The sequence below is a fragment of the Monodelphis domestica genome, chromosome 8 (genome assembly GCF_027887165.1).
Source record: "Monodelphis domestica isolate mMonDom1 chromosome 8, mMonDom1.pri, whole genome shotgun sequence".
NCBI lineage: Eukaryota > Metazoa > Chordata > Mammalia > Didelphimorphia > Didelphidae > Monodelphis > Monodelphis domestica.
Window position 1 is genome coordinate 162,062,582 of NC_077234.1, and position 27,417 is coordinate 162,089,998.

Consider the following 27,417-nt stretch of genomic DNA (forward strand, 5'->3'; position numbering starts at 1 on the left):
ATATCTAAACTTTCTTCTCTCCCCAGAGCTGCAATCCTGCATCACCAAATGACTTCTAAACACCTCCTACTGGATATTCCATGGATGTTTCAAACTCAAAATGTTCAAAATAGAACTCATAATAAAAATAGCTAGCATTTATATAACACTTTAAGGCTTGCAAAACTCTCTATGAATATTGTGTCATTTCATCCTTACATCAACCCTGTGGCATAGGTACTATTATTATCCTCATTTTGCACAAGAAGAAACTGAGGCAGTCAGAAAGGTCAAGTGTCTTTCCCAGGGTCATTCAGCTAATAATATATAGCTTTTAACTTAGGTGTCTATGACTTTGGGTCTCAAGTACTTTATCCACTCTATCACTCAGTTGCCTTGTTATACCTTCACTGAGCCTCACCATTTCTATACCAATTTCCCCAAGTATCAAGGGCACCATGATTCTCCTTGGAAACCAAGTATGCATGCCATCTATGCCTTTATCTAAGCCATTGACCAACATGTTAAAAAGTACAAAACAAACATAAATCTGCTGGAGAACGCATGACACCTTCAATTATTAACAACTACTCTTTGGGTTTGACAACCCAACCAGTTCTGATTCCATCTAATGGATTTGTATCGTTGCCTAATCTACATCTCCTCATCTTCTCTACTGCTCAGTCCCCACATCTAATCTGTCCCTCTGGCTCCTCTCATGGCCAGAACCCTTATCACCTCTCACTTGAATTACTACAATAGTCTCCTACTTTGTCTCATTCTCTTGTCTTTCTCTTCATAGGTTTTTCACCCATACACCTGCCAAAGGATTACAGCATCCTTAAAGCAAAGGTCAGATGATATTTTGCACTCATTCAAGGATCCTCAGCATTTTTTTTATTGCTGCTATGATAAAATTCAAACTTCTTATTTTTATCACTTCAAGTCTTTCACAGTCTGCCTCCAGCCTATCTTTCCCAACATTTCACATTACTCCCCCTTACGTGCTCTGTGTTTATACTGTCCTACTTATTATCCCCACACAAAGCTTCATCCTCCCCACCTCCATGCCTTGGTTTAGACCATTTCCTGTGCTTAGAATGCCTACTTTGGACAGAGAAATATCTTAACCCCTTTCCTCTTGCAAGTCAGGCTTTTTCTTTAAAGATACTGAAACTGTGGAGACTTCACTGGCTCAGGGGATTAAAGGAATAGATGGTCGACATCACTTTCTGCTCACCTGACTCCAAAACAGTTGAAAAGAGTTTAAAGCACTCTCTGTTGCTTAGCTGGCAGACAACAATGGACAACACAGGGAAAGGATCTTCAGGCAGCTGAATTAACTGGAAATGGCCTCAATTCACATCACTGTTGAGTATACTTTTCTTGCTATGGATAGAAAAATCTTTTGTTGATTGCTGAACGATGTGTGAGTACCTAATTTTATTCCAATGATGAACTTAAACTATAAGGAGATGGACTGAATCAGACAAAACAGTCCAAAAAAACAGTCCTCATATCTCTATTTCTACAGAAGACTCAGCCAAAAAGCCTCCATGAGGTCTTCCTGATAATCCAAATTGTTAGAAGTTTTATTATCTTTTCTCTTTACTTATCTGCAATCATGTTGTTTTCCCTCAGTAAGATGTGAGAACCTTGAAAATAGGGACTATTATTCGTTTTACCTTCGTATCACACCAGTGTCTAACCCAATGCCTGAAATATTGCTGACAGTCAATAATGTTTTATTAATTAAATTGAATTAGTTTTCCACAGTGCTTCCTGCAATCCCAATTTGTGCTGCAAGGAGTAATTATTCCCTAAGAATAACAGATTATGTGATTTCTAAAGTACTACATTCATGGTCTCACCTTTCTTCTCAGTACTCAATGACTTCCATAAGGATGGATTGATAGTAAGGATGGATGGTTAGAAGTTGAGATTATTGAGCCTGCTAGGGAGAAGGGTATCAAGTTGTTCTCATAGGAATAAGCTCCAGAAATAGGTGGGATTTACTCACTGGGGAAAATAAAAAAGATAGATAGATAGATAGATAGATAGATAGATAGATAGATACATAGATAGATAGATAGATAGATAGATATGTACCCATGTGTCTTATAAAAATGGTGCCTTTTCACAGGTAAATGGATTAGTAACAACTAGAATAAGTAGCCCAATTAATTCTGGAGCACAAGAGGTGTCCCCAACCTATTCTCCTTCTACTTTATATGTGCCTTTTTGTAATCCTTTCTATTGTTCTCCCATATATACTCCAGATGGATTAAATATTCAAGTGAACCACTCAAACCATCATTCAGCATGATATTCATGAACATTCCAATGAAAAGTCTGCTAACATTGTCTCCTTGCTGGTGGGTTGCTGATTCATCAGATTACCCACTGCATCAGCAACGCTTTCTAGCATCAACAGGCTCTTCTAATTGAGTGAATCTATTAAAATAAGAGCATTTAATCCAATGTATGGAACCAAGAGCAAAATAGACTCACATACAAATAGAAAAAAGTAACTATTGCAACCATAGGTTTCACACTACATGGTAAGTAATAGTCATTGGAAAATATATCAAATTGTCTTTGGGAACATTATGCAGCTGGTTCAGCTTTCTCCTTCTCTAAATGCATATTAACAAGTACCAAACTGTTCTTTCCCTAATATCTTTTTCCCCAAAAATCTCTCCAAGGCTTTTTCATTTCTCATCCCCTTCCTAAGGATGTCATCTAATCATCAAAACCAAATTAAAATCAAACAACCTATCAGAATAGGGTAAATTAAAAATAGCAGCAAGTAAAGCATTATCACTACAGGTTATATTAGTATATAGTGGGAGGTACTCCAGAAATTCCATCCTTGAACATCCTCTATTTCTATTTTGTATTTCTTGGAATTTTAAGGAGTAGGGAAATGAATTGCCTTTTTATATTCCCTGCTTCTATATCTTTGCTTTGAGTCCTTTATACTTTTTAATAGTCATAACCTTTCTTCTAGAATGGTCCCTTGGTAGATAGTCAAAGTTGCTCTGGTCCTGGAAAAACCTTTTACTTAACATAACATGGGAATATATCAGAAAAACACAAATATATAAATGGATATGTGATCTCATTCCAAGACTTCCCTCCAATAGTGTAGAGTGCAGCCATATCCATGCTTGCTCACAGTCTGTGACTCTTACTGATGTTCTCCCAAAGGTTCACCTCAAAGAGTACATCAAACATATGGAGGACCTTCCTAACTTTTTCTTTCCTTATGGTAAGGGTGCGAGTTAAGTATTTGTACTATCTACCTGTCATCCCTTGCTCTTATTATGTGACCATAACCTTCTCTTTCTGTTATAAAATTCCTTGGTAATGTTCTTTACTCCATTCTTCTTTCAAGTTCCTTGCTGGTGATGTGTTGGAGTCTGCTAACACCTACCATATACTTTTTCATTTCCCTCTATGTGATATTTGGGTTTAATCAGAGGTAGAGATATTCCTTGTCTTGTGACTATTTAACAACACTGGTAAAATGTTGTTAGTGAAAACATGAGCTTTTGCTCATGAAACTTAGAATCAATGAAAGCGTTTTATCACTTCCCAAAAGCAATAGAGTCCACTCTTCTCCTCCTTTTCAACTCTGGATTCAGCTCATTGTCCATCTAATGGATGTCTGTCCTAGAGATACAGCCTGCTAGACAGGCTCTGAACAGGTTCATCTAAATGTATGTTGAACGTTGGGCAATAGATATTCTTCATCTACTTGGACTTTTCTAGGTAGATGGGAAGATCACATTCTACTGAGTTATTGCAATGCAATTCTCTTCTGGAAGTTATGCAATATTCTGGTATTTAATACAATCTACAAAAAGTCATTTACAATCAGGAGCATATGGAGAATCACATCATCCACAGAGATTTTCCCCTAGACCTGATTAGATTTGCTCCATTATCATGACATATATTTTTCAAACATACATCTCTTGGTTTCATGTTTTATACTCTGTTACCAGGGGATCATTATAAAATGTTATTTGGGTGGTTAAATCTTCTGAGGAATCTTGAATGTTTATTGTATAGGAATGGGAGACATTATGCTGTTAAAAATGTAAAAGATTCTAAGTTAGCATTTTGTTCTACCAAATGAAATGTTTTCATAATAAGCAAACAAACAGACATAATAGAAGCTTATATTTTAAGTACAAATGGTAGTGGGAATTGAGTGATCTATACTGACTCAACCTTGTGACTCAAGTTTGGATCTGACTCATAGTCCAATTTATCTTGTAAGAAATCTTTATTCAATTAGAAGAATTCTTAGAAAACTTTATTGCATTGTTGGAACCAAGCCCTGAATGAAAGGAAATAGACCCCCTCTGCCTACTGCTTAGAGACCCAGGCTATGCTGACCAGAAATCCAATCAGATCCAAAGATTAATACAAGGAATTTTCTCACACTTGTACATCTAAAGCAACTTATATATTTTATTTGAAAACTGGTCCTATACGGGTCAATCAGGTATTTGTTACATGTTCTTTTTTTATTGATTGAATATAGACACTTGGAGGGAGTAGGATACGTCCTTTTCTGATTTCATAGAATTCTACCTGTTTTCCCTCCCCCTCTCAACTTAGAAAGTCTTTAATCTTTTTTAAAATTAGAAATTGTATTAATTAATTTTTTATCATGGCTGTTTCTTTTAATTGTTCTTCTTTGATTAGTTGCTTTAATGCATAAAAACCTAATTTCCCCCTTGTATTCTGGGTCCAATGCCAAAGTTGAGGAGCCTGGTCTGGGTTTATTTAGCAACTGTTATTGATGGCTTACTAAATCAATATAATCAGAACTAAACCTTTATTTCCTCAGTCATTTCATCTTTTACCTAATACAATGCTAATGATATGGTCCATTATTAAGGATCATCTGTGAAAGTCTATTTGTTCCTTACTCATGACTTCATCAAGAATGCTCTTGAAAAAAACAATGCCCTTGATTCATGTACAGATGACTTTTGCAAAGATTTTACATAAATAGAAGAGTAACTATATGGCTCAATAACTATTTATCACTATTTATCATGGTCACTTATCAGTATTAATAAAGTTTAAGGTTTTTCCTTGACCTCTGATATCTTCTTTCCCTTTATTCCTTATATATTAGTCTTTCAATGAAGTAAAAATATTAGGAGTCTTGCTGAACCAGAAAAATTTTATAGATATATGTTGACTACATTTATTTCTACCTTTCTAATCTTTTTATTCCATCCCTTCCCATCTCACTGCCATATTCTTCCATACAGTGACAGTTGATTCCATCCTCTACACTTCATCTCTGAACTCAGGGCAATTTTTCTGACTTTCCCCCATACCTGAGAGATTCTTACTCCTTATCATTACCTCATAATTTCCCTGGCTTCCTTAAAGTTCCAGCTAAAATCCCATCTTCTAAAGGGAGTATTTCCAATCTGTCTTCATTTTAGTGCCATCTTTTTGTTGACTATTTCCTAGTTATCCTTAAAGAACTTGTCTTGCATACTTTTTTTACATGTTGTCTCTACTATTATGATGTGAGCTTATGGGAACAAGGCTTGCTCTTTGTATCCTCAATGTTTAGCACAGTGCCTTAACACACAATGGGAAGATAATAAATTTCTGTTTATTGACTTATTGGCTTATTGGCTCTTTCCATTGTACTCTTCTAAAATTCAATAGATTTGAGTTTTTATTAAAACTGGAATATATTGGAATATATATTCCAATATCCAATATAACTGAAATATATATGTATCTATCTATATCTATCTATATATATGCCAACAATAGTTAACAGAATAAAAAAATTTCTCAAGACTTTGATAGAAAACATTCTGTCTTTATATTCTATAAATGAGCCTTATCAATTTTAGGAATTTCAAGCTAGTTTGAGAATATATTGGGGAAATTATGATTTTTGAGATAAATCAAGAAAACAATAACTTATTAAGCCCTTGCTTTGTCTAAGGAAGGAATTGTACTAGCAGCTGAGGAAACAGATATAAGCAAAAGTAAGCACAATTCCTGCCCTCAAAAAGCTATATTCCATTGAGTAGAAACAACCCTTGAAAAGGAGCTAAAAATCTGAGAAGGTAAGAGGTAAGGGAGTAGGAAAGTATTTTCATTAGATTTGACATCAAAGACCATAAAGTCAAAAGTAGATGTGAGAGGAATAAAGTTTAGCTTTCTAAAAAGGAGACCCAAGGACAAATCACCAAGGGAAGAAGGGAGCTGGCAAGGTGAAGAGATGCTTTCAGGGTGAGGAGACCGCAGGCACTGTAATAAAGTTTTAAGGTTATACTTTAGCTCAGGCAAGGGTACTATAGTCCAGAAACTCAGAAGCAAAGCCACGAGGGGAATGCAGTCTGGGTGACCTTGGCCTAATGAACTGAAGCATCTCTTATTAAGCTCAGAATCTTTTTTGGAGCTGGAAGCAATCAGTCAATGAATAGGAGTCCAAATCCCTGCTGGGTGACTCTCAATATGAATATTCTTAACTAGCTACTCCCTTCAGAGTCCCATTTTTTCTGTGGGTGATCTTCCAACAATAAAATTATAAAAGCAGGGGTCACCACAGTGGGGGAGTTCCCTTTTGGGTCCAGATGTCAGGGCAGCCTGAAGCAGCTCCAGGTTATAGCATATCTATAGGCAGTGATGCTCAGTGAAAAAGGTAAGTGTGGCTTCCCAACTGAGGAAGCCTGAAACCCTTGTGTTCCTGACTTGAGATCTGTTTCCTATCCCTGCCAGCATCTTAAACCTGCTGATTCCTGGTGGAACAGAGAGGTGAGCACTAATTAAATAAATCCAGGGGCTCTCGAGATACCCTGGCACAAGGTGGAATGGGAATTCATTAAAGCAAGCTCTGGGCAAAAAACCAGGTGAAAAAGCGAAGCATCACAGTTGTTTGATGTCCATAGAAAAAAGTTCAAGGGCTCCAGCTTATGTGACCTGCAAATCAGAACTACCTCACCATTAGCCAGCACATATTCAGTGCTTGTGTAGTGAAAAGCCCAGCCACTTGGTCTGCCAGGCATGGAAGCCTTTTTACAAGTCAGTCCATTAACCGCAAGGGAATTGTTAATAATTCGTGAGAGCCGTCATTGTCGGTACTTCCAGCTGGACACTAGTCAAGCTTGCCTGGAGTCAGCTAACAATCCTGAGCTCTTACTAGGCAGAAAATGACATAAATGGCAAAATTTGCCTTTTTAAAAAAAGTTCATCTCGTTATTATTGATCAATTTTGACCTGTTGCAGCAGACAGGAACAAATTTTGGTTTTAGATGAGGATTCTCTTACAGCAATGACCAATATGGGAGCACGGTATGTTTTACATGAAATATATATATATATATATATATAATCCAGATCAAATTGTTTACCATCTCTGAGAGGGAGGAGGGAAAGAAGGGAGGGGGACAATTTGGATCTTAGAATTTCAGAAAATGTTGGTTGAAAATTTGTTATTATGTGTAATTGGGAAAGTAAAATATGTTTGAATTTTTAAAATTAAAAAGTATATTTCCCCAAAACCATTAAACAAAATAATCCCTATGGATAACTATGACTGTTAGTAAATTGTTAAAAGATTATATATTTTTAACCTTAAGAAGGATGTTTAACTTAAGTTTTATTGCTATTCAATGATATGTCTTATTAAAATTTCATTTTTAATTTTTCATTAATTTTAATGAATTGATTTTATTTTATTTTTCTCCCTTCTACTCCATTAAAACAAAGAAAAAATCTTTGCCACAAATATGCATAATCATATAAAATTAAAGGAATTCTTAGCTTCACATCACACCCATCATATTAAAAGAACTGACAACAACAACAAAAAAGGAAAATGGCAGGTTTTGCAGAAACTGTTATTCATTATCAGTATACTCACGGATGGGTATAAGGAATCTGAAAAAGTTGCTTTTATTTACTTCCCAGTAGGAAATGCCTGCTGCCCACCATCCCCCTTTTTCCCATTTAGGGATATAATCAGTCATTTTGTAAGCAAACACCCCTGTTAGCCATGGGATGGATATGTTGCATTTGCACGTTGTTCCCACATTGCTTTCCATCCTTCAGCTGGTACCTTCTCCCTACAGAGCTCCCAGCTTTTCTCCATCAAATTCCAGCTTCACTATATAAATAGATAAGTTTCCAGGGACTTTCAAAGTAGTCTATAAAATCCAGCAGCTCAATATTATAATGTCTATGTATGTTATTATAATCTCATATGTATTTTCTTAGTCTCTTCACAACCAGAATTTCTACAATATATAGTCCCAAGTATCTTCACTTTCCCAATTTTGTCATTCTGAACCCTTCAAATAAACTGAGCAAGCATTATTTTATTCCTACTTTGTGCCAAGTACTGCACTAGATATTTACAAAAACCAAGACAAAAACCAAGTCATAGACGTAAGGATCATAGATTTAACGTTGAAAGAGACTTTGAAGGCCATCGAGGCCAACTCATTCGTTATAAAGGAAGAGAAACTGAAGCCCATTAAAATTCAGGAACTTTTATACGGTCATATAATAAGAATTTGAAACAAAACTCCAACCATGGTTTTTGTCAAGGGTATTGAATTCTACTATAATCTTTTATTTACTACTCTTTTTATTTCTCAGTTACTCATACCCTATATCTTCTTTTTCCTATTAAGACCTAAATGTGTACATATTGTCATATTCTTTGTTTAGGAATGACGTGGCTAGGCATACCTTTAATGTGTGGAAAGAGCTGGAACCAGGCATAGTGAGTGAGCCAGGGACTCAGGAATTTCAGATCATAAGTTCAAGTGCCTCATTTGGACTGGATCAGATTCTGTTCCTGAGATACTAGCAGTAAGAGCAGAAGAAAGGTATGTGAAGCTGGGATTCAGTGTCATTAGAAGAATATTCAGGGAGCACCAAAGCAGTTCAGTGAATTGAGAACCAGGTCCAAAGATGTGAGGTCCCAGGTTCAAATTTGACCTAACCCACTTCCTAGCAAGTCATTTAAGTTCTTGTTGCCTAGTCCTTACCACTCTCCTGCCTTGGAACCCATACATGGTATTACTTCTAAGATGGAAGGTTAGGATTTTTAAAAAAGAAGAACATTTAGTCATCATTGAAAGTCAAGCTAGAGAACATTTGGAGGTCCATTTTTCTCAACATCATCAAAAACAATATGGTGTACAACTCTGAAGAAGGCATACATTTGTCTCCTCACTTTCTTCTGGATTTTTAAAAATTCTTTTTGTTATTTTGAATTTGACAAAATCAATAATCACAAAAAATTCCATATACAAAGAACAGGGAAAAGGATTTCACATGAAACTGTGACTCTCCATTATATTTTGCTTGTTGGTTTTCTTTTAAAAGTATGACAAATTCAACAAGTTAGTTCCAATGATTACCTGCTTGCCTTTCAACTTCCTTCTTTTCTGTGCAGTAAAAATGTTTCATTAATCCTTTCTTCTTTTACTCTCATTTCCCCCCTTCCCTCAAAAAAAAAAAGGTTCATCCTTCAACAAATATTATGTTCAAGCAAAACAGATTACACATCCATATATTAAAATGTATGTCTCGGGGGGCAGCTGGATAGCTCAGTGGATTGAGAGCCAGTCCTAGAGACAGGAGGTCCTAGGTTCAAATATGGCCTCAGCCACTTCCTAGCTGTGTGACCCTGGGCAAGTCACTTGACCCCCATTGCCTAGCCCTCACCACTCTTCTGCCTTGGAACCAATGCACAGTATTGACTCCAAGATGGAAGGTAAGGGTTTAAAGGGGAAAAAAAATGTATGTCTTTTCTGCACCTCTAATTTATCACCTCTCTGTCAAGAAATAGATAACATACTTCAACTATCTTCTTATGAACTTCTACATTGGAATCAGAGACCACCTTTTCAAAGGTGTTTTTCTTTGTAGTATTGTTATCATAGACACTAAATAAAATCATTTTTCTTGTTCTGTTCATTTAACTCTGCATCCGTTGAAACAAATTTTTCCTGTTTTCTCTGTGTCATTCTTTCTGTGACTTCTTATGGTATAACAATGTTCTGTTATGTTTATAAAACAAATCTGATCAGCATTTCCTCAGTTTAAGGGCGCACGTTTTGTTTCTAGTTATTTGCCAAAACAAAATGGAAGCTAGGGATAAGGTAATATAATTTGGTACTTCCTTCTTTCTTTTATCTCTTTAGGGTGTATTGATTTAGTTGTGGTATTGCATTTCAAATGTGATTCAGAATCTAGTGACTTTTTAGTTACCATTCCAAACTGTTTTCCAGAAGAGTGGGGTCAATTTCTAGTGCCATTAGCAAAGCTGTAGTGTGCCTATTTTCCCCCAGCCTCTTCAGCATTCATTGAGTTCCTTTTTTCATCATCTTTACCAGTGGGTGGGAGTTTGAACATCAGAGCTTCTTTAGCTAACATTTCTCTAATTATTAGGGATGTTGAATGATTTTTTTAATATAATTGTTACTGGTTTGGATGACTTCCTTTGAAAATGACACATATTTACATATATATAGTAGAGATTATAGTATTATATAATAGAGATTATATACTATATATACTATAATATATTATTATATAATAATAGATTATAATATACAATAACTATTATATTTTTAAAAGTTTTATTAATAACAACTAAAGTGAAAAAATCCAAGAGCTACAGAACTTATAAAAAATTACATGAAGATGCAAATGTGCACAAGGGGAAAGGCATTCTGGGTAATGTAGTTTTAGAAGTTCAAGATTTTCTAACTATACTATATATATATATATTTTTTTTTTAATATATAAAACAAGTAAGTATATGTGTACATACTCACCTTCCTGAGTTCAAATCAGGCTTCAGATACTTACTAACTTTGTGACCCTGACCAAGTCTTTTAACCCTGCCTCAATTTCTTCATTTGTAAAAAATGAACTAGAGAAAGAAATCACAAACTACTTTAGTATCTCTGCCAAGAAAACTCCATGAAAGTTAGACATGACTGAATAACAACTGAACAACAATATATGTAAGTATATATGTTGTAAGTTTATGTGTGTAAATATGTATATATATATATACATATATATTTAATGTGTGTAGGTATTAAAGCAATCCACGCTAGACATATATGTGTGTGTGTGTGTGTGTGTGTGTATATATATCATATATATCCAAAAATATCTTATCTACAGACAAAGTTCCATATTTTAGTTGCATGAACTTATGGAAATATAAGTCCAAATAGATAGTGTAAGAGCTCAGCATGGGCAGTTTTGGTTTTTGAGAAATATGGGAAAATATATATATGGGGAAGCAAATGAGATTTAGCTTGGTAAAAAAGACATACACACACATACACACATGAAAATAACACCTTAACAGAATTGGCCTAATAGTAAAGGAGTGTAATAAAGGGGGGGGGGGAGAAGAAGGAGAGATTTATAATGATGGAAGAAAGGGTGAAAAGGGAATGGAATCCTCTTTCTTCTAGGCAAAGACAGAGTGAGAGGAGGAGTTGTTATTTAGCCAGAGGAGAGGAGGATGGATTCTGTCTCACCCCTACCCCCTCAGCCCTCTCTGACTAGACCCCCTCACTATGGCTGCTTTCAACTCTTACTGCCAGGCTCTCTGGGATCTTTGTTGAAAGAGGTTTCAGGTGTTAAGGCTCTTTCTTTGAGAGAGAGAGAGAGAGAGAGAGAGAGAGAGAGAGAGAGAGAGAGAGGAGAGAGAAAGAGAGAAGAGAGAGAAAGAGAGAAAGAGAGAGATGAGAGAGAGAGAGAGAGAGAGAGAGAGAGAGAGAGAGAGAGAGAGAGAGAGAGAGAGAGAGAGAGAGAGAGAGAGAGAGAGAAGAGAGAGAGAGAGAGAGAGAGAGAGAGAGAGAGAGAGAGAGAGAGAGAGAGAAGAGAGAGAGAGAGAGAGAGAGAGAGAGAGAGAGAGAGAGAGAGAGAGAGAGAGAGAGAGAGACCACTTCTCTTCCCCCTCTCAATTCAGGCTCTCTTCTGATAAAGCTGGAGTCAGTTCTGGGTCCTGATAATTGAGTTTATTCAAGGGAAGCATGAAAGGGACAGGGCTGATGAGGGTAAGGATTAAGATTCAGGTAGGAAAGAGGGAGAGGGGGTCCCTATCTAATTGACCCAAAGTTAGACAGTTCAGGTATGATAACTGAACCCCTGAGGAGTTCTGAGTAGAGAAACCCCATTTTCTTGGCTGGCATAGCAAGTGTCCCCTAGTTCAAGGTTCAAAGGGAGTTGTAGAGATCTTCTTTGTGAACTGCTTGTCTCTCAAAGTCCTTGTCCACTGGCTGTGGTTTGGGAGGACCTGGGATCAGGAATTCAGAGAGAGAAAGATCACTGACTTTTTGATTCAGTCAGTCAAACCCCTCTGCTCCAATACTCTCAGTCAGGAGTGAGTTTCAACTACCTGGATCAGCTTTTTTTTTTTTTCTCACTCCAAGATTCCAAGTTCCTTTCTGCACATTCCCCCTTTGCTCCTTGCAGGATTCTTACAGCTTTTCCAGACTTATTCCCAAAGTTTCGAGATTTATCTCTCTTACAGGAGGCACAAAAATTCAATGTAGAAAAGAACTTCTGAAAAAGTAAAATAGGTTAAATGAGGAAAGAGTTACAAAAGCCCATGAAGAAAATAATTTTTTAATAATTAGAATTGGACAAGTAGAAGCTAATGACTCCACAAGACATCAAGAAATAATGAAATCAAAAGAATGGAAAAAAATCAAAAGAATGGAAAAAAGTAGAAGAAAATGTAAAAAAAAATCTCATGGAAAATAGATCAAGGAGATATATTAAGAATTGTTAAATTACATGAAAATCATCATTTTAAAAAGAGGCTTAACATCATATTTCAAGAAATTATTAAGGAAAACTACCTTAATATAAGGAAAATCTACCTTAATATACTAAAGCCAGAGGGTAAAATAGAAACTGAAAGAATCAATTTATCATCTCCTGAAAGAGATTCCCACATAAAACTTCTAGGAATATTTTAGTCCAATTTAAGAACTTCCAGGCCAATCAAAAAATATTGCAAGCATCCAGAAAAGAAACTATTCAAATAGTCAGGGCCAGAGTTAAGATTATATAAGATTTAGTGGCTTCTACATTAAAGGATCAGAGGATGTAGAATGTGATATTCTGAAAGGTAAATAAATTAAGATTACAACTAAGAATAATTTATCCAAACAATTGAGCATAATCCTTCAGATAAAAAAAATCTGGATATTTAATGAAAAAGAAGATTTTTATAGGATTCCTGATGAAAAGACCAGAAATGAATAAGAAAATCTGACATTCAAAGACAAGACTCAAGAGATACATAAAAAAGGTAAACATGAAGGATTTTTTTAAGAATGTACTTATTCAAGCTAAATAAAATATAATGCACTTTCATGAGAAGACTGATTAAATTGAATCTTTCTAAGTGATAATTTTAAAATTTTTTATTTATTTTAAGTATTTTTTATGGTTACATGATTCATGTTTTCTCCATCCTTTAAAGCCCTTTTTGGACATAGTTCTATATTGCCTTCTAGAATGGTTGAATAAATTCACAACTCCACTAGCAATGCATTAGTATCCCAATTTTGCCACATCTCCTCCAAAAATTGTTATTTTCCCTTACTGTCATATTGACAAATCTACCAAGTGTGAGATGGTACCTCAGAGTTGTTTTGATTTTAATTTATCTAATCAAGAGGTATTTAGAACACTTTTTCATGTGATTATTGATAGTTTTGATTTCTTCATCTGAAAACTGTCTATTCATATCCCTTGACCATTTGTCAGTTGGGTCATTGCTTTCTTGTAAATTTGACTTAGTTCCTTATATATTTGGGAAATTAGACTTTTGTCAAAGAATTTTGTCATAACCCCACCCCACCCACCCCACCACCCACCAGTTTGTTGCTTTCCCTTCTAATTTTGGTTGCATTGCTCTTGTTTATATAAAACCTTTAAATTTAATATAATCAAGATTATTCCTTTTATAACTTGTAATGTTCTCTAGCTCTTGCTTGGTATTAAATTCCTTCCTTTCTCACAGATCTGAAAGATATACTATACTATGTTCACCTAATTTATTTATGATTTCACTCTTTAAGTCATTTACACATTTGGAATTTATCTTGGTATAGGGTGTAAGATGTTGATCTAAACCTAATTTTTCCCATACTGTTTTCCAATTTTCCCAGCATTTTTTGTCAAATAATGAGTTCTTGTCCCCAAAGCTTGGGTCTTTGGATTTATAAAACACCAACCTGCTGTTATTTACCTCCAGAAAATTCCATTGATCCACACTTTTATCTTAGTCAGTACCATATTGTTTTGATAATCACTACTTTATAGTACAGTTTAAGACTGGTACTTCTAGGCCCCCACCCTTCACATTTTTTCACTAATTCCCTTGATATTCTAGACCTTTTGTTATTCAAGATAGGCTTTGTTATAATTTTTTTTAAATTCTATAAAAAAGTTTTTTGGTAGTTTGATATGTATGGCACTAAGTAAATTAATTTGGTTAGGATTGTCATTTTTGTTATATTAGCTCATTCTACCCATGAGAAATTAATGCTTTTCCAATTATTTAGATCTATTTTTATTTGTGTGGAAAGTGATTTGTAATTGTGTTCATATAATTCCTGTGTTTGTCTTGACAGATAAATTCCCAAATATTTTATATTGACTAGAGTGATTCTAATTGGAGTTTCAGTTTCTAACTCCTGCTGCTGATTTTTGTTGGAAATATATAGAAATACCTATGATTTGTGTGGGTTTATTTTGTATCCTACAACTTTGCTAAAATTATTAATTATTTCCACTAGCTTTTTAGATGATTTTCTAGGATTCTCTAGATATTCCATCATATCATCTGCAAAGGCATAGATTAGTTTCCTCACTGTCTACTTTAATGCCTCCAATTTCTTTTTCTTCTCTAATTGCTACTGCTAATGTTTCTAGTACAATATTAAATAATAGAGGAGATGGTGGGCATCTTTGCTTCAATACTGATCTTATTGGGAGGGCTTCTAACTTATCCCCATTGCAGATGATACTTGCTGATGGCTTTAAAAATGTACTGTTTATTATTTTGAGGGATGGCCCTTCTAGTCCTATATTTTCTAGTGCTTTCAATAGGAATAGGTGTTGTATTTTATCAATTGCCTTTTCTGCACCTATTGAGATAATCATGTGATTTCTGTTAGTTTGATCATTGATATGATCAATTATATGGATAATTTTCCTAATATTAAGCCATCCTTGCATTCCTGGTATAAATCCCACCTGTTCATAGTGAATAATCCTTGTGATAATTTACTGTAGTCTTCTTGGTAGTATTTTATTTAAGATTTTTGCATCTATATTCATTAAGGAGGTTGGTCTGTAGTTCTCTCTGTTTTTCTCAGTTTTTGTTTTATTCCAGGCTTGGTAATCAGTACCATATCTGTGTCATGAAAAGCATTTGATAAGACTCCTTCTTTGCTTGTTTTGTCAAATAGTTTGTTTAGTATTGGGATTAGATGTTTTTTAAATGTTTGATAGAATTCACTTGTGAATCCATCTGGCCCTGGGGATTTTTGCTTAGAGAGTTTCTTGATGACTTGTTAAATTTCTTTTTCTGATAAGGGATTAAGTATTCTATTTCCTCTTTTGTTAACCAAGGTAATTTATATTTTTGTAAATATTTGCCCATTTCACATAGATTGTCATATTTATTGTCATATAATAGGGCAAAATAGCTCTTAATAATTGCCTTAATTGCATCTTAATTAGAGGTGAGATCACCCTTTTGATTTTTTGATCCTGTTAATTTGATTCTCTTCTCTTTTTTTTATTAGATTAACCAGTACTTTATTTTTTCAAAGTACCAGCTCCTAATCTTCCTTATTAGTTCTATAGTTCTTTTACTTTCAATCTTATTAATTTCTCCTTTAATTTTTAGGATTTCCAATTTAGTTTTTGTCTGTGGATTTTTAATTTGTTCTTTTTCTAATTTTTTAAGTTGCAAGCCCAATTCATTGATCTCTTCTCTCAGTTTTGTTGGGAATATATTTATTGTTGTATAATTGGGCAAAATAGCTCTTAATTTTTGCCTTAATTACATTTTAATTAGAGTTGAGATCACTCTCTAATTATTAATAAGGGAAATTGGGAAAAGTGGTGGGTAATACTTCAAATTCACTTACATCAGAATTGATTCTAAGAAGGAATATATATGTACAAATGTATGTGTATACACACACACACACACACACACACACACACACACACACACACACACATATATATATATATATATATATATATATATATATATATATACACTCAATTTGGTATGTAAATCTATTTTACCAGATAGGGAAATAAGAAGTGAAGATGATCAGATGTATAGGAGAGGTTGATATAAAATAGGGGGTATTAAAGGAGGCAGTGATCAAAAGCAAAACAGGTTTTGAGAAGGAATAGGCTAGAAATAAAGAAGGATAGACAGAAGAAATTAGGATAGATGGGAATATACAGCTGGTAATCAAAACAGAAAGTGAATGACATAAGCTCACCCAAAATATGGAAGCAGATAACAGAATGGATTCGAAACCAGGTTCTGACAATATAAGATACATACTTGAAACAGAAAGGTATAAGAGAAGAATTTGCAAAAGAGATGAAGATGCAAAAGAAGGAAATTGATCCAGTGAAGCAAGAAGCAGTCCACGTGGGGGAGGGGCAGAAAGGAAGAGACTCAGGATTCCAAGGTGAAACCAGAGGCTGAGTATAACTCAAAACTGCCACTTCAACTCTCACTCCTTCAGCTGAGAGCCTGACAAGAGGATCTCAGAGGCTGGAGACCTCTCTCTGGACACCAATTGCTTCCTAGTGATCCCTAGAAGTCTTTTGCTCATCTCAAACATTGTAGATTGGACTTTGAAAGAAGCCATCTACTGAGAAAATCCTCTCCAAGATTTTCTCCACCTCTCTATTCCCAATTTGTCCTGAACTCCAGCAATTTAATCAGATTAGTTCAAGAGTAGAGACAACCAGCAGCTGACCAGAAGAGGTTGAGGGCCTGGACCCCTAAGATTTTTTGGGGGTCAATCTGCCTGTCTCTAGGGACTCCTGCCACCCACTTTCCTTGCCAAACTTTCAATTCCCCTTCCCTGTGTGGTTCTCTATTAAAGTGTCATTAGTTAGATCAAGTCTGCCTACTTTCTGACACCAAAGAAGGGGACTGATGATTTGGGGAGAAACATACTTCTCCCCAAAGAGGAGGACTACCTCAAGACCAGGGCTGAGAAGTGAACTCAGATCATAAAGGGAAAAGTGGTAGTTGGGGTACTGGAAGGATCCAGAGGCATGAAAATCTATCCTGCCTCTCAACAATAGTTAAGATCAAGAAAGGAGGCACTGGGTCATTTCCCTAATGCCCTCTCCTCCAGTCCTCAACCTCCACATCCCAACCCCATTCTCTGAGGATACATATTTAGTTCCTCAGGAAGACAAACTCATTGTCTTAACCAAGGGGAAGAGAGGGGAAGATCAACCTCTTCTCCCCTCTCATTCTCTCAACCCTTTCTCTCTTTCTCCTCAATTCACCAGTGTAGGTGGGTGTAACCTCCTTTATTGGCCTATATTACAAAGGCATACAATAACTTAAAATAAAGGACTCAAGAAAAGCCTATTAAGCTTCAGTGGAAGTAAAAGTAGCAATTGAGATCTCAGAGAAAGAAAATGCAAAAATAGACTTACTTAAAAAGAATAATTAGGCAAATTAGATTTTACTAACTGGTCCCATAGACAATAAAGTAATATAAAAACCAAAAACCAAAAAAACTAAAGCAACTTTTTCTGATAAAGATCTTTTTTTAACAAACATTATGGTACTGGGTCAAATTAATAAAAATAAGATCCATTCTCCAATTGATAAATATGCAATGGACATTTAACAGGCAGTTTTTAGAAGAAGGGATCAAAGTTACTTATAGTCATATAAAAAAATTCTCTAATCACTATTTGTTAGAGAATTGTAAATTAATCATCTCTGAAGTACCACCTCATTTCTATCAAAAATGACAAATCCTGGAGGAAATGAAGTAAAATAGACACACTAATAAGATGCTGTAGGAATTAAATTTTAATGGTTTGACTAATAAAGAATATGGTAGTCACCAATTCAAAGTATCATTGCTCAAAGTCAAAATGACTTTAATAGCTTTTATTTACAAAAGAATTAGAAAGAGTGAAAGCAGAGAAATACAAAAGTGTAGAGAAGACATTAGCTTATCTAACTAAATATTGCTCTGGTGCTCCACTAAGCCAGGACTTGTTGACCTTCAACTGGAATTAAACTCTCTCCAGAAGACAGGAAGGGAAAACCAGCTATCCACTCACCCAAGTTCCCTCCAAGAGACAGATCAAGATGACAACATGAACTGAAGATGATTCCTGAGACTGACTTTCTTCTTTGAGCCTGGGGATGGAAGGAAGTTGGGACTAGTCCAACCATTTCAGAGAATAATTTGGAACCTTCCTCAACTCTAAAACTGAACTCACTTTGACCCAGAAATACTACATTTAGGCCTATACCCCAAAGAGATCAAAGGAAAAGGAAAAAAGATCTATATGTTCAAAAATATTTATAGCAGCTCTATTTGTGGTGGCAAATATTTGTAAATTAAAGAAATGCCATCAATTGGGAATGGCTAAACAATTTGCGATATATAATTATATAGTTATAATATATATAATATAATATATAATCATACTCTTGTGTTATAGGAAATGACAAGGAGAGTTGTTTCAAAAACAAACAAACAAACAAAAACCTGGTTAAGACCTATATGAATTAATGCAAAGTGAAATGAGAAGAACCTGGAGATCATTGTGAACAGTGTCAACAATGTTGTAATGATGATCAACTGTGGAAAGAGTTGACTACTCAAATCATTAGGATGATTAGAGATAATTCTAGATGACTCACGATGAAAAACTGCTATCCATTTCCAGAGAGAGAACCAATTAACTCTGAGTGCAAATTGAAGTATAATTTTCTTGCATTTATTTTGTTATTTTTGTTTTTGCAATATGGCTAATCTGGAAATGTCTTACATGATTCTAGATGTGTAATTAATTGATAACATTTTGCTTGACTTCTCAAGCTATGAAAATAAGGAAGAGAATTTGGAATTCAATTTTTTTAAGTGTGAAAAATAAATAATAATTTTAAAAAATAAATATAAACTGCATCATGATTAATATAAATGCTGACTGACCTTGACTGCTTTCAATGAGTGTATATCCTTAATTGTGAATAGGATGGCTGAAAAAGAGCTAGTTGATGCTCGAAGTACACAATGATAAAGAGATAGAGAGAGGATAGGCCATTTCTATTTGACTGTTGAAGCAGAAGAAATTATTGTCTCTTCCCTGTACACACATAAATACACACACACATACACAAAGCACTGGAATTCCTGAGATTAAAAATAATTTAAAGAAAATATGGTTGTACTTTTTAAAACTTTTTCAAGGAGCAGAATTAAACTAGTGTGGGTGTGGAGAGGTAGCCAGAGTTTGCCCATAGGTAAAAAATGAGCAAAAGTGTCATTTACCACTTCTTTCATTTTATTTTTGTAACTCAAACTTTAAATGCTTCCAGATTCCTGTATCTGTATCTGTATTATACAAATATAATCTGCATCTGATTACACAAAATATATACACATACACGCCTATATATATGTATATATAAATGTTTTAGGGTATGTTTATATATGTAATTATTTTATGTATATAAAATATAAATAATAATACCCAATGCTGTCATAGAAGCATGCTAGAGCTATACTCTGTCAACCCCAAGGCTCATCTAAATATTTTTCCCTATGTGATCACTTTTCCCAAAGCCTTCATTCTCTACTAAAGTATAAAGGGAAATTATTTTATGACTCTCATCAAGTTTACTTAAATCATTCAGAAGTCTGTTTAGCAATCTTACCCCTCCCCGGTGCACCAAATCATCTAAGCTAAGGCATTTAGGTCACAAAATTCCCCATTTTAAAAAACATCTATTTCCCAAATCTATTGTTTCACAAATGTTTATACTCTGGGCCTCTGTCATGCTTCTAGGAACTGAAATTCCTCCTCAAAGCCCCTATCTTGAACCCTGGGTTCAGCGATATCTTAAAAGTTCTATTCTCTCTTCCCATAAACATAAATCAGGCCTCAGCATGGTCTTAACTGGCCAAATGGTAGTAATAAAAGTTTAAACAAAAAACTTGGTTATATACAAGCTCTGTCCACTCCTGAGGTAAAATGGCTATTTGTATAAATTATAGTGACAGTATAGAAAAAAAATTTTTTACTTTAGTTTTTAAGACAAATGTGTAATTCTCTACTGCTAGGTATTGGTGTTTAGTTGTATCAGTCATGTTCAATTTGTTGTGACCCCATTTAGAGTTTTCTTTTTTAAAAAAAGTCTTTAGTTTCCATCTTGGAATCTATACTGTGTATTGGTTCCAAGGCAGAAGAACAGTAAGGGCTAGGCAATGTGGGTTAAGTGACTTGCCCAAGATCATACAGCTAGGAAGTGTATGAGGCCAGCTTTGAAATCACAGAGATGAGAGTTCTTGACTTCATATTCCACAATATCCATGGTACAACCCAGCTTCACTAGGCCTGGGTAGACCAGGTTTGTTGTCAATTCTATTACCTAAACAAGTAGCAGAATTCCAAGCATTCCAAAATGGTGATGAATTTTATTCCTGTAAAGGATGACATAGATACTTAGAGAAATGACACAGAGTCTGGGATACCTTCAGAAAAAAAAAATATAAATCGGAGAAGTTAATTGTCTAAAAATTAGAAGATAAAAAATCATCGTAGTGGTTGGTTTCCATGCCTTTGGAAGTCAAATTTCTCTCCACAGTGACATTGCTATAAAATGCCCTTACATCACTTCACCCTCCACCCTCTTACTCCTATCAGCAAGACTTGGCTGATAAAGACTCCAATTTTTAATTAATTGGGAGAATATTCAATTATATGGGATTTGGAGTCTAAATCTATGCTTAGTAGAAACACAAACCTGAGCCTCTGCAGAATTTCTATACAGTTCCCAAGCTTTAATGATACTGGTAGTTGTTCTTTCCATGAAGAGAGAAGAGAAGAAAGAAGGGAAGAGAAGAGAAGAGAAGAGAAGAGAAGAGAAGAGAAGAGAAGAGAAGAGAAGAGAAGAGAAGAGAAGAGAAGAGAAGAGAAGAGAAGAGAAGAGAAGAGAAGAGAAGAGAAGAGAAGAGAAGAGAAGAGAAGAGAAGAGAAGAGAAGAGAAGAGAAGAGGAGAGAAGGGAGAGAAGGGAAGGGAAGGGAAGGGAAGGGAAGGGAAGGGAAGGGAAGGGAAGGAAGGGAAGGGAAGGGAAGGAAGGGAAGGAAGGGAAGGGAAGGGAAGGGAAGGGAAGGGAAGGGAAGGAAGGGAAGGGAAGGGAAGGGAAAAGGAGAGGAGAGGAGAAGAGAAAGAGGAGAGAAGATAAAGGATTTAAGGGCATTTAGTTTACTTTTCAAAGGAGTAATCATCATCTCAGTAGTACTCATGTCTCTTAAATATCTTCCTATCCCTTCCTTTATGGTTTTCAATTTCAGCTCTTCATCTGGTCCTGTTCACCTGGATGTCATCCTCTGCTGTGAACCTATCTCCTCCACATTACCTTCTTCCCAGCTCACATCAAAATTTTACTTTCTTGTATCTCATTCATAGGAATCTCTCAGCTAGTACTTAGATTAAGAAATATTACAGGATCATTCTCTTTATTTAATATTTATTTTGTTCCAATTACATTAAAAATGATTTCACAATAGTCTTTTATAAATTTTGAGTGAGGAGTCTCATTCCCCCCTCAATGAATAGTTAAGCAATTTCTTTTTTTTTTTCAATCTCTCTCTCCCTTAAAAATTTTTTTTGTATCATCCCATGATAGTCAATGTACACTGGTGCCCTCTCTTTATGTATATGCTCCTTTCAACTGGCTTAATGCTGATAATGTTCTTAGAGGTTATATATAATATAGGAATGTAAGCAGTTTAATTTTGCTAAATCCCTTATGATTTCTCTTTCCTATTTACCTTTTTATGATTGTACTGAGTCTTGTATTTGAAAGTGATTTTTTTTTCACCTATGGTCTTTTCATCAGGAATGATTGAAAGTTCTCTATTTCATTAAATATCCATTTTTCCTCTCAAGGATTATAGTCAGTTTTTCTGGGTTTTGCTTTTATTCTACTCTTAGCTCCTTTGCCCTCAATAATATAATATTCCAAGCCCTCTGGTCCTTATGTTATAGTGACTGTGGTTCCACAATATTTGATTTATTCCTTTATGGATGCTTCTAATATTTTTGCTTGACTTAGGGACTCTGGAATTTGCTTATGATATCCCTGGGAGTCTTGATTTTGGAATCTCTTTTAGGAAGTGATTAGTGAATTATTTCCCTTCTGATTTTACACACTGGTTACAGGGTATCTGGTTAATTTTCTTTGCTAATTTATTAAATTATGCTCAGGCTCTTTTTTTTTAAATGTGGCTTTCAGGAATTGTAATAATTTTTTAATGATCTCTCCTTGATCTATTTTCTAGGTCAGCTTTTTTACAGTAAGATATTTCATATTTTATTCTTTTTTTTCCTTCTTTTGATTTTTCTTTTTTATTCTTGATTTCCCTTGGAATCATTAGCTTCCAATTGACCAATTCCAATTTTTCAGCAATTATTTTTTTCATTGAGTTCTTATATATTCTTTTCCATTTGGTCAATTCTGCTTCTTTAGAAGTTCTTCTCTTCATTGGATTTTTGTGCCTCTTACCATTTATTTAACCTATTTTCTGTTTTAAGATCCTATTTTCCTCAATATTTTTGTCCCTTCTTTATCAAACTATTGACTCTTTTTTCATGATTTTCTTATGTCACTCTAATTTTTCCCAGTTTTTACTCTATATCTCATTTATAAAATCTTTTTTGAGTTTTTCCATAAAATCTCTTTGGATGAGACCAACTCACATTTTTTTCTTTGAAGGATAGCATGTAGCTCCTTAAACATCATTGTCTTCTTCTGGGTTTATGACTTGATCTTCTCTGTCACAATAGTAAAAATTCTATGATCAAATTCTTTTGTGGCTTCCTCGTGTTTATAGTTGAGTTCTGCTTGTAGGATGGAAGGGGCACAATGCCAAGCTTTAAGTTCTTTCATACTGCTATTTTCAGAGCGATTTCTGAGGTTCTGTAGTTACTAGTCCTTACAAGGTTTATCTAAAATGCTTATTGTTTTCATGGCCTGTGCTCCAGTCTGTGAACAACCACAAGCACTATTTTCCTCCTTAGAACTGTTTCCAGTCCGCCCCTCCCCCCTCAGAGAGCAAGGTTGTCTGAAACGACAGTAACCCTCAGGGCTGGCAAAAGGGCCTCGGGAGCTGGCTATTCTGAAGGCCACTTCCTGAAAACAACCTGACCCAGTCGTGGGGGCACCCAGACAGCAGGGAAACAGAGAGAGATGAGGGGGAGCCTGTAGCCCCCTGACCGGATCCTTCCATCTGAGTCTCAGGGAAGGTCCCTGCCTCAGGGCATACTCAGTCTGAGATTAATCCTATCACCCCCCTCAGAGCTCCTGGAAGCCACGGCCCCTCCCCCCTCAGAGAGCAGGGTCCTCTGAAACAACAGTAAACCTCAGGGCTAGCAAAAGGGCCATGGGAGCCGGCTATTCTGAAGGCTGCTTCCTGAAAACAACCTGATGCAGTCGCGGGGGCACCCAGATAGCAGGGAAACAGAGAGAGGTGGGGAAGCCTGCAGCCCCTTGGCTGGATCCTTCCATCCAAGGTTCACGGAAGGTCCCTGCCTCAAAGCATACTCAGTTCAACCCAGAGAAAGTTAATCTTATCAGGAGCCCTCGGAGCTCTGGGAAGCCGCAGCCCCTCCCCCCTCAGAGTGCTTGCTCTCCTGGCTGGCTAAGGCACAGAAACAAACACCCCGTGGAAAGGGCCAAGCCAGGCCCAGAGCGTGGAAGTAAGGCAACAGAGAAGCATCGGGAGGGAACTGAGGAGGGCAATAACAAGGAAACACCAGCAATTCCTGGCTTCCCCGGAAAGACAGAACAACAACTGCATAGAACAGACAATCTGTCTAGGGCTAAAACCTCTGAACACCAGACAGAGATAAGAAAAACTAGTCCTCCCCACTCAGATAGAGATGGCAAACTCCACAGAAGCACAAAAGCCCCAAAATTCCAAGAAAAACAAGAAGAAGGTGGCAACTTTGGACACATTTTATGGAGCAAAAATACAAAATACAGAGGAGATAGAAGAGGAAACACAAGCAAATGCTCCGAAACCTTCCAAAAGAAATGGAAAATCTCCACAAACTCATGAAGAATTTGAATCGGAAAGGATAAAAAAAGATGGAAGCCCTCTGGGAGGAAAAGTGGGAAATAATGCAAAAGAAATTCACACATCTACAAAACCAGTTTGACCAAAGTGAAAAGGAAAACCAGGCTTTAAAAGTCAGAATCAGGCAACTCGAAGACAATGAGCAAGAATTAATAAAGCAAAGCCAAAAGACCAAGGAATTAGAAGAGAACATAAAATATCTCACTGACAAGGTGACAGACTTGGAAAAGGGAGGAAGAAGAGATAATTTAAGAATAATTTGACTTCCAGAAAAGCCAGAAATAAACAGCAAACTCGACATCATAATACAAGATATAATCAAAGAAAATTGTCCAGAGATTCTAGAATAAGGGGGCAATACAGCCACTGACAGAGCTCACAGAACACCCTCTACACTAAATCCCCAAAAGACAACTCCCAGGAATGTAATTGCCAAATTCCAAAGCTTTCAAACAAAAGAAAAAATCCTACAAGAAGCCAGAAAAAGACAATTTAGATATAAAGGAATGCCAATCAGGGTCACACAAGACCTTGCAAGTTCCACTCTGAATGATCATAAGGCATGGAACATGATTTTCAGAAAGGCAAGAGAACTGGGTCTTCAACCAAGAATCAGCTATCCAGCAAAACTGACTATATACTTCCAAGGGAAAGTATGGGCATTCAACAAAATAGAAGATTTCCAACTTTTTGCAAAGAAAAGACCAGAGCTCTGTGGAAAGTTCGATATCGAAAAACAAAGAGCATGGAATACCTGAAAAGGTAAATATGAAAGAAAGGGAAAAGGAGAAAAATGTTATCTTTTTCTTTTACTCAAACTCTCTTCGATAAGGACTACATTTATATCAATCTATGTATACTAACATGTGGGGAAAATGTAATGTGTAAATAGGGGGAAAAGAAAGACCAAATAGAATAATCTTTCTCACACAAAGATTCACACGGGAAGGGGAAGGGAAGAAAACTCCTATAAGAAGGAGAGGAAGAGAGTTTTTACTTAAACCTTACTCTCAGGGAAATCAACTCTGAGAGGGAAGAACATCCAGATCCATTGGGATCTTGAATTCTATCTTACCCAACAAGGGAAGGGAGAAGGGAAAACCAAGGAGGGAGTGGAGGGAACACAAAAAAGGGAGGGAAGAAGAGGTGGGAGGGGGAGGAAACAAAAAGGGAGGGACTAGAAAGGGAAACATATCAAGGGAGGGGACAAGGGGGACAGATTTAAAGTAAATCACTGGACTAAAAGGTAGAGCTGAAGAAGAAAGGTTAGAATTAGGGAAGGATATCAAAATGCCAGAGAATTCACAAGTCACAATCATAACTTTGAATGTAAATGGAATGAACTCACCCATAAAACGTAGATGAATAGCAGAATGGATTAGAATCCAAAACCCTACCATATGTTGTCTTCAAGAAACACACATGAGGCGGGTAGATACCCACAAGGTCAGAATTAAAGGATGGAGTAAGACCTTCTGGGCCTCAACTGATAGAAAGACGGCAGGAGTGGTAATCGTGATATCTGATAAAGCCAAAGCAAAAATAGACCCGATCAAAAGGGATAGGGAAGGAAATTGTATTTTGTTAAAAGGGACTTTAGATAATGAGGAAATATCACTAATCAACATGTATGCACCAAATAATATAGCGCCCAAATTTCTAATGGAGAAACTAGGAGAATTGAAGGAAGAAATAGACAGTAAAACCATATTAGTGGGAGACTTGAACCAACCATTATCAAATTTAGATAAAGCAAATCAAAAAATAAATAAGAAAGAGGTAAAAGAAGTGAATGAAATCTTAGAAAAATTAGAATTAATAGACATATGGAGAAAAATAAATAGGGATAAAAAGGAATACACCTTCTTCTCAGCACCACATGGCACATTCACAAAGATTGACCATACATTAGGTCACAGAAACATGGCACACAAATGCAGAAAAGCAGAAATAATAAATGCAGCCTTTTCAGATCACAAGGCAATAAAAATAATGATCAGTAATGGTACAGGGAAAACCAAATCAAAAACTAATTGGAAATTAAACAATATGATACTCCAAAATCGTTTAGTTAGAGAAGAAATCATAGAAACAATTAATAATTTCACTGAGGAAAATGACAATGGCAAGACATCCTTTCAAACCTTTTGGGATGCAGCCAAAGTGGTAATCAGAGGTAAATTCATATCCCTGAGTGCATATATTAACAAACTAGGGAGAGCAGAGATCAGTCAATTGGAAATGCAAATAAAAAAACTCGAAAGCGATCAAATTAAAAACCCACAGCATAAAACCAAACTAGAAATCCTAAAAATTAACGGAGAAATTAATAAAATCAAAACTGATAGGACTATTGATTTAATAAATAAGACAAGGAGTTGGTACTTTGAAAAAACAAAGAAAGAAGAAAAGCAAATTAATAGCATCGAAGACGAAAAGGGGGACATCACCTCCAATGAAGAGGAAATCAAGGCAATCATTAAAAATTACTTTGCCCAATTATATGGCAATAAATACAGCAGTCTTGGCGATATGGAAGAATATATTACAAACTGCCTAGACTAACAGAAGAAGAAATAGAATTCTTAAATAATCCCATATCAGAAAATGAAATCCAACCAGCCATCAAAGAACTTCCTAAGAAAAAATCCCCAGGGCCTGATGGATTCACCAGTGAATTCTATCAAACATTCAAAGAACAGTTAACCCCAATACTATGCAAACTATTTGACATAATAAGCAAAGAAGGAGTTCTACCAAACTCCTTTTATGACACAAACATGGTACTGATTCCAAAACCAGGCAGATCAAAAACAGAGAAAGAAAACTATAGACCAATCTCCCTAATGAATATAGATGCAAAAATCTTAAATAGGATACTAGCAAAAAGACTCCAGCAAGTGATCAGAAGGGTCATCCACCATGATCAAGTAGGATTTATCCCAGGGATGCAGGGCTGGTTCAATATTAGGAAAACCATCCACATAATTG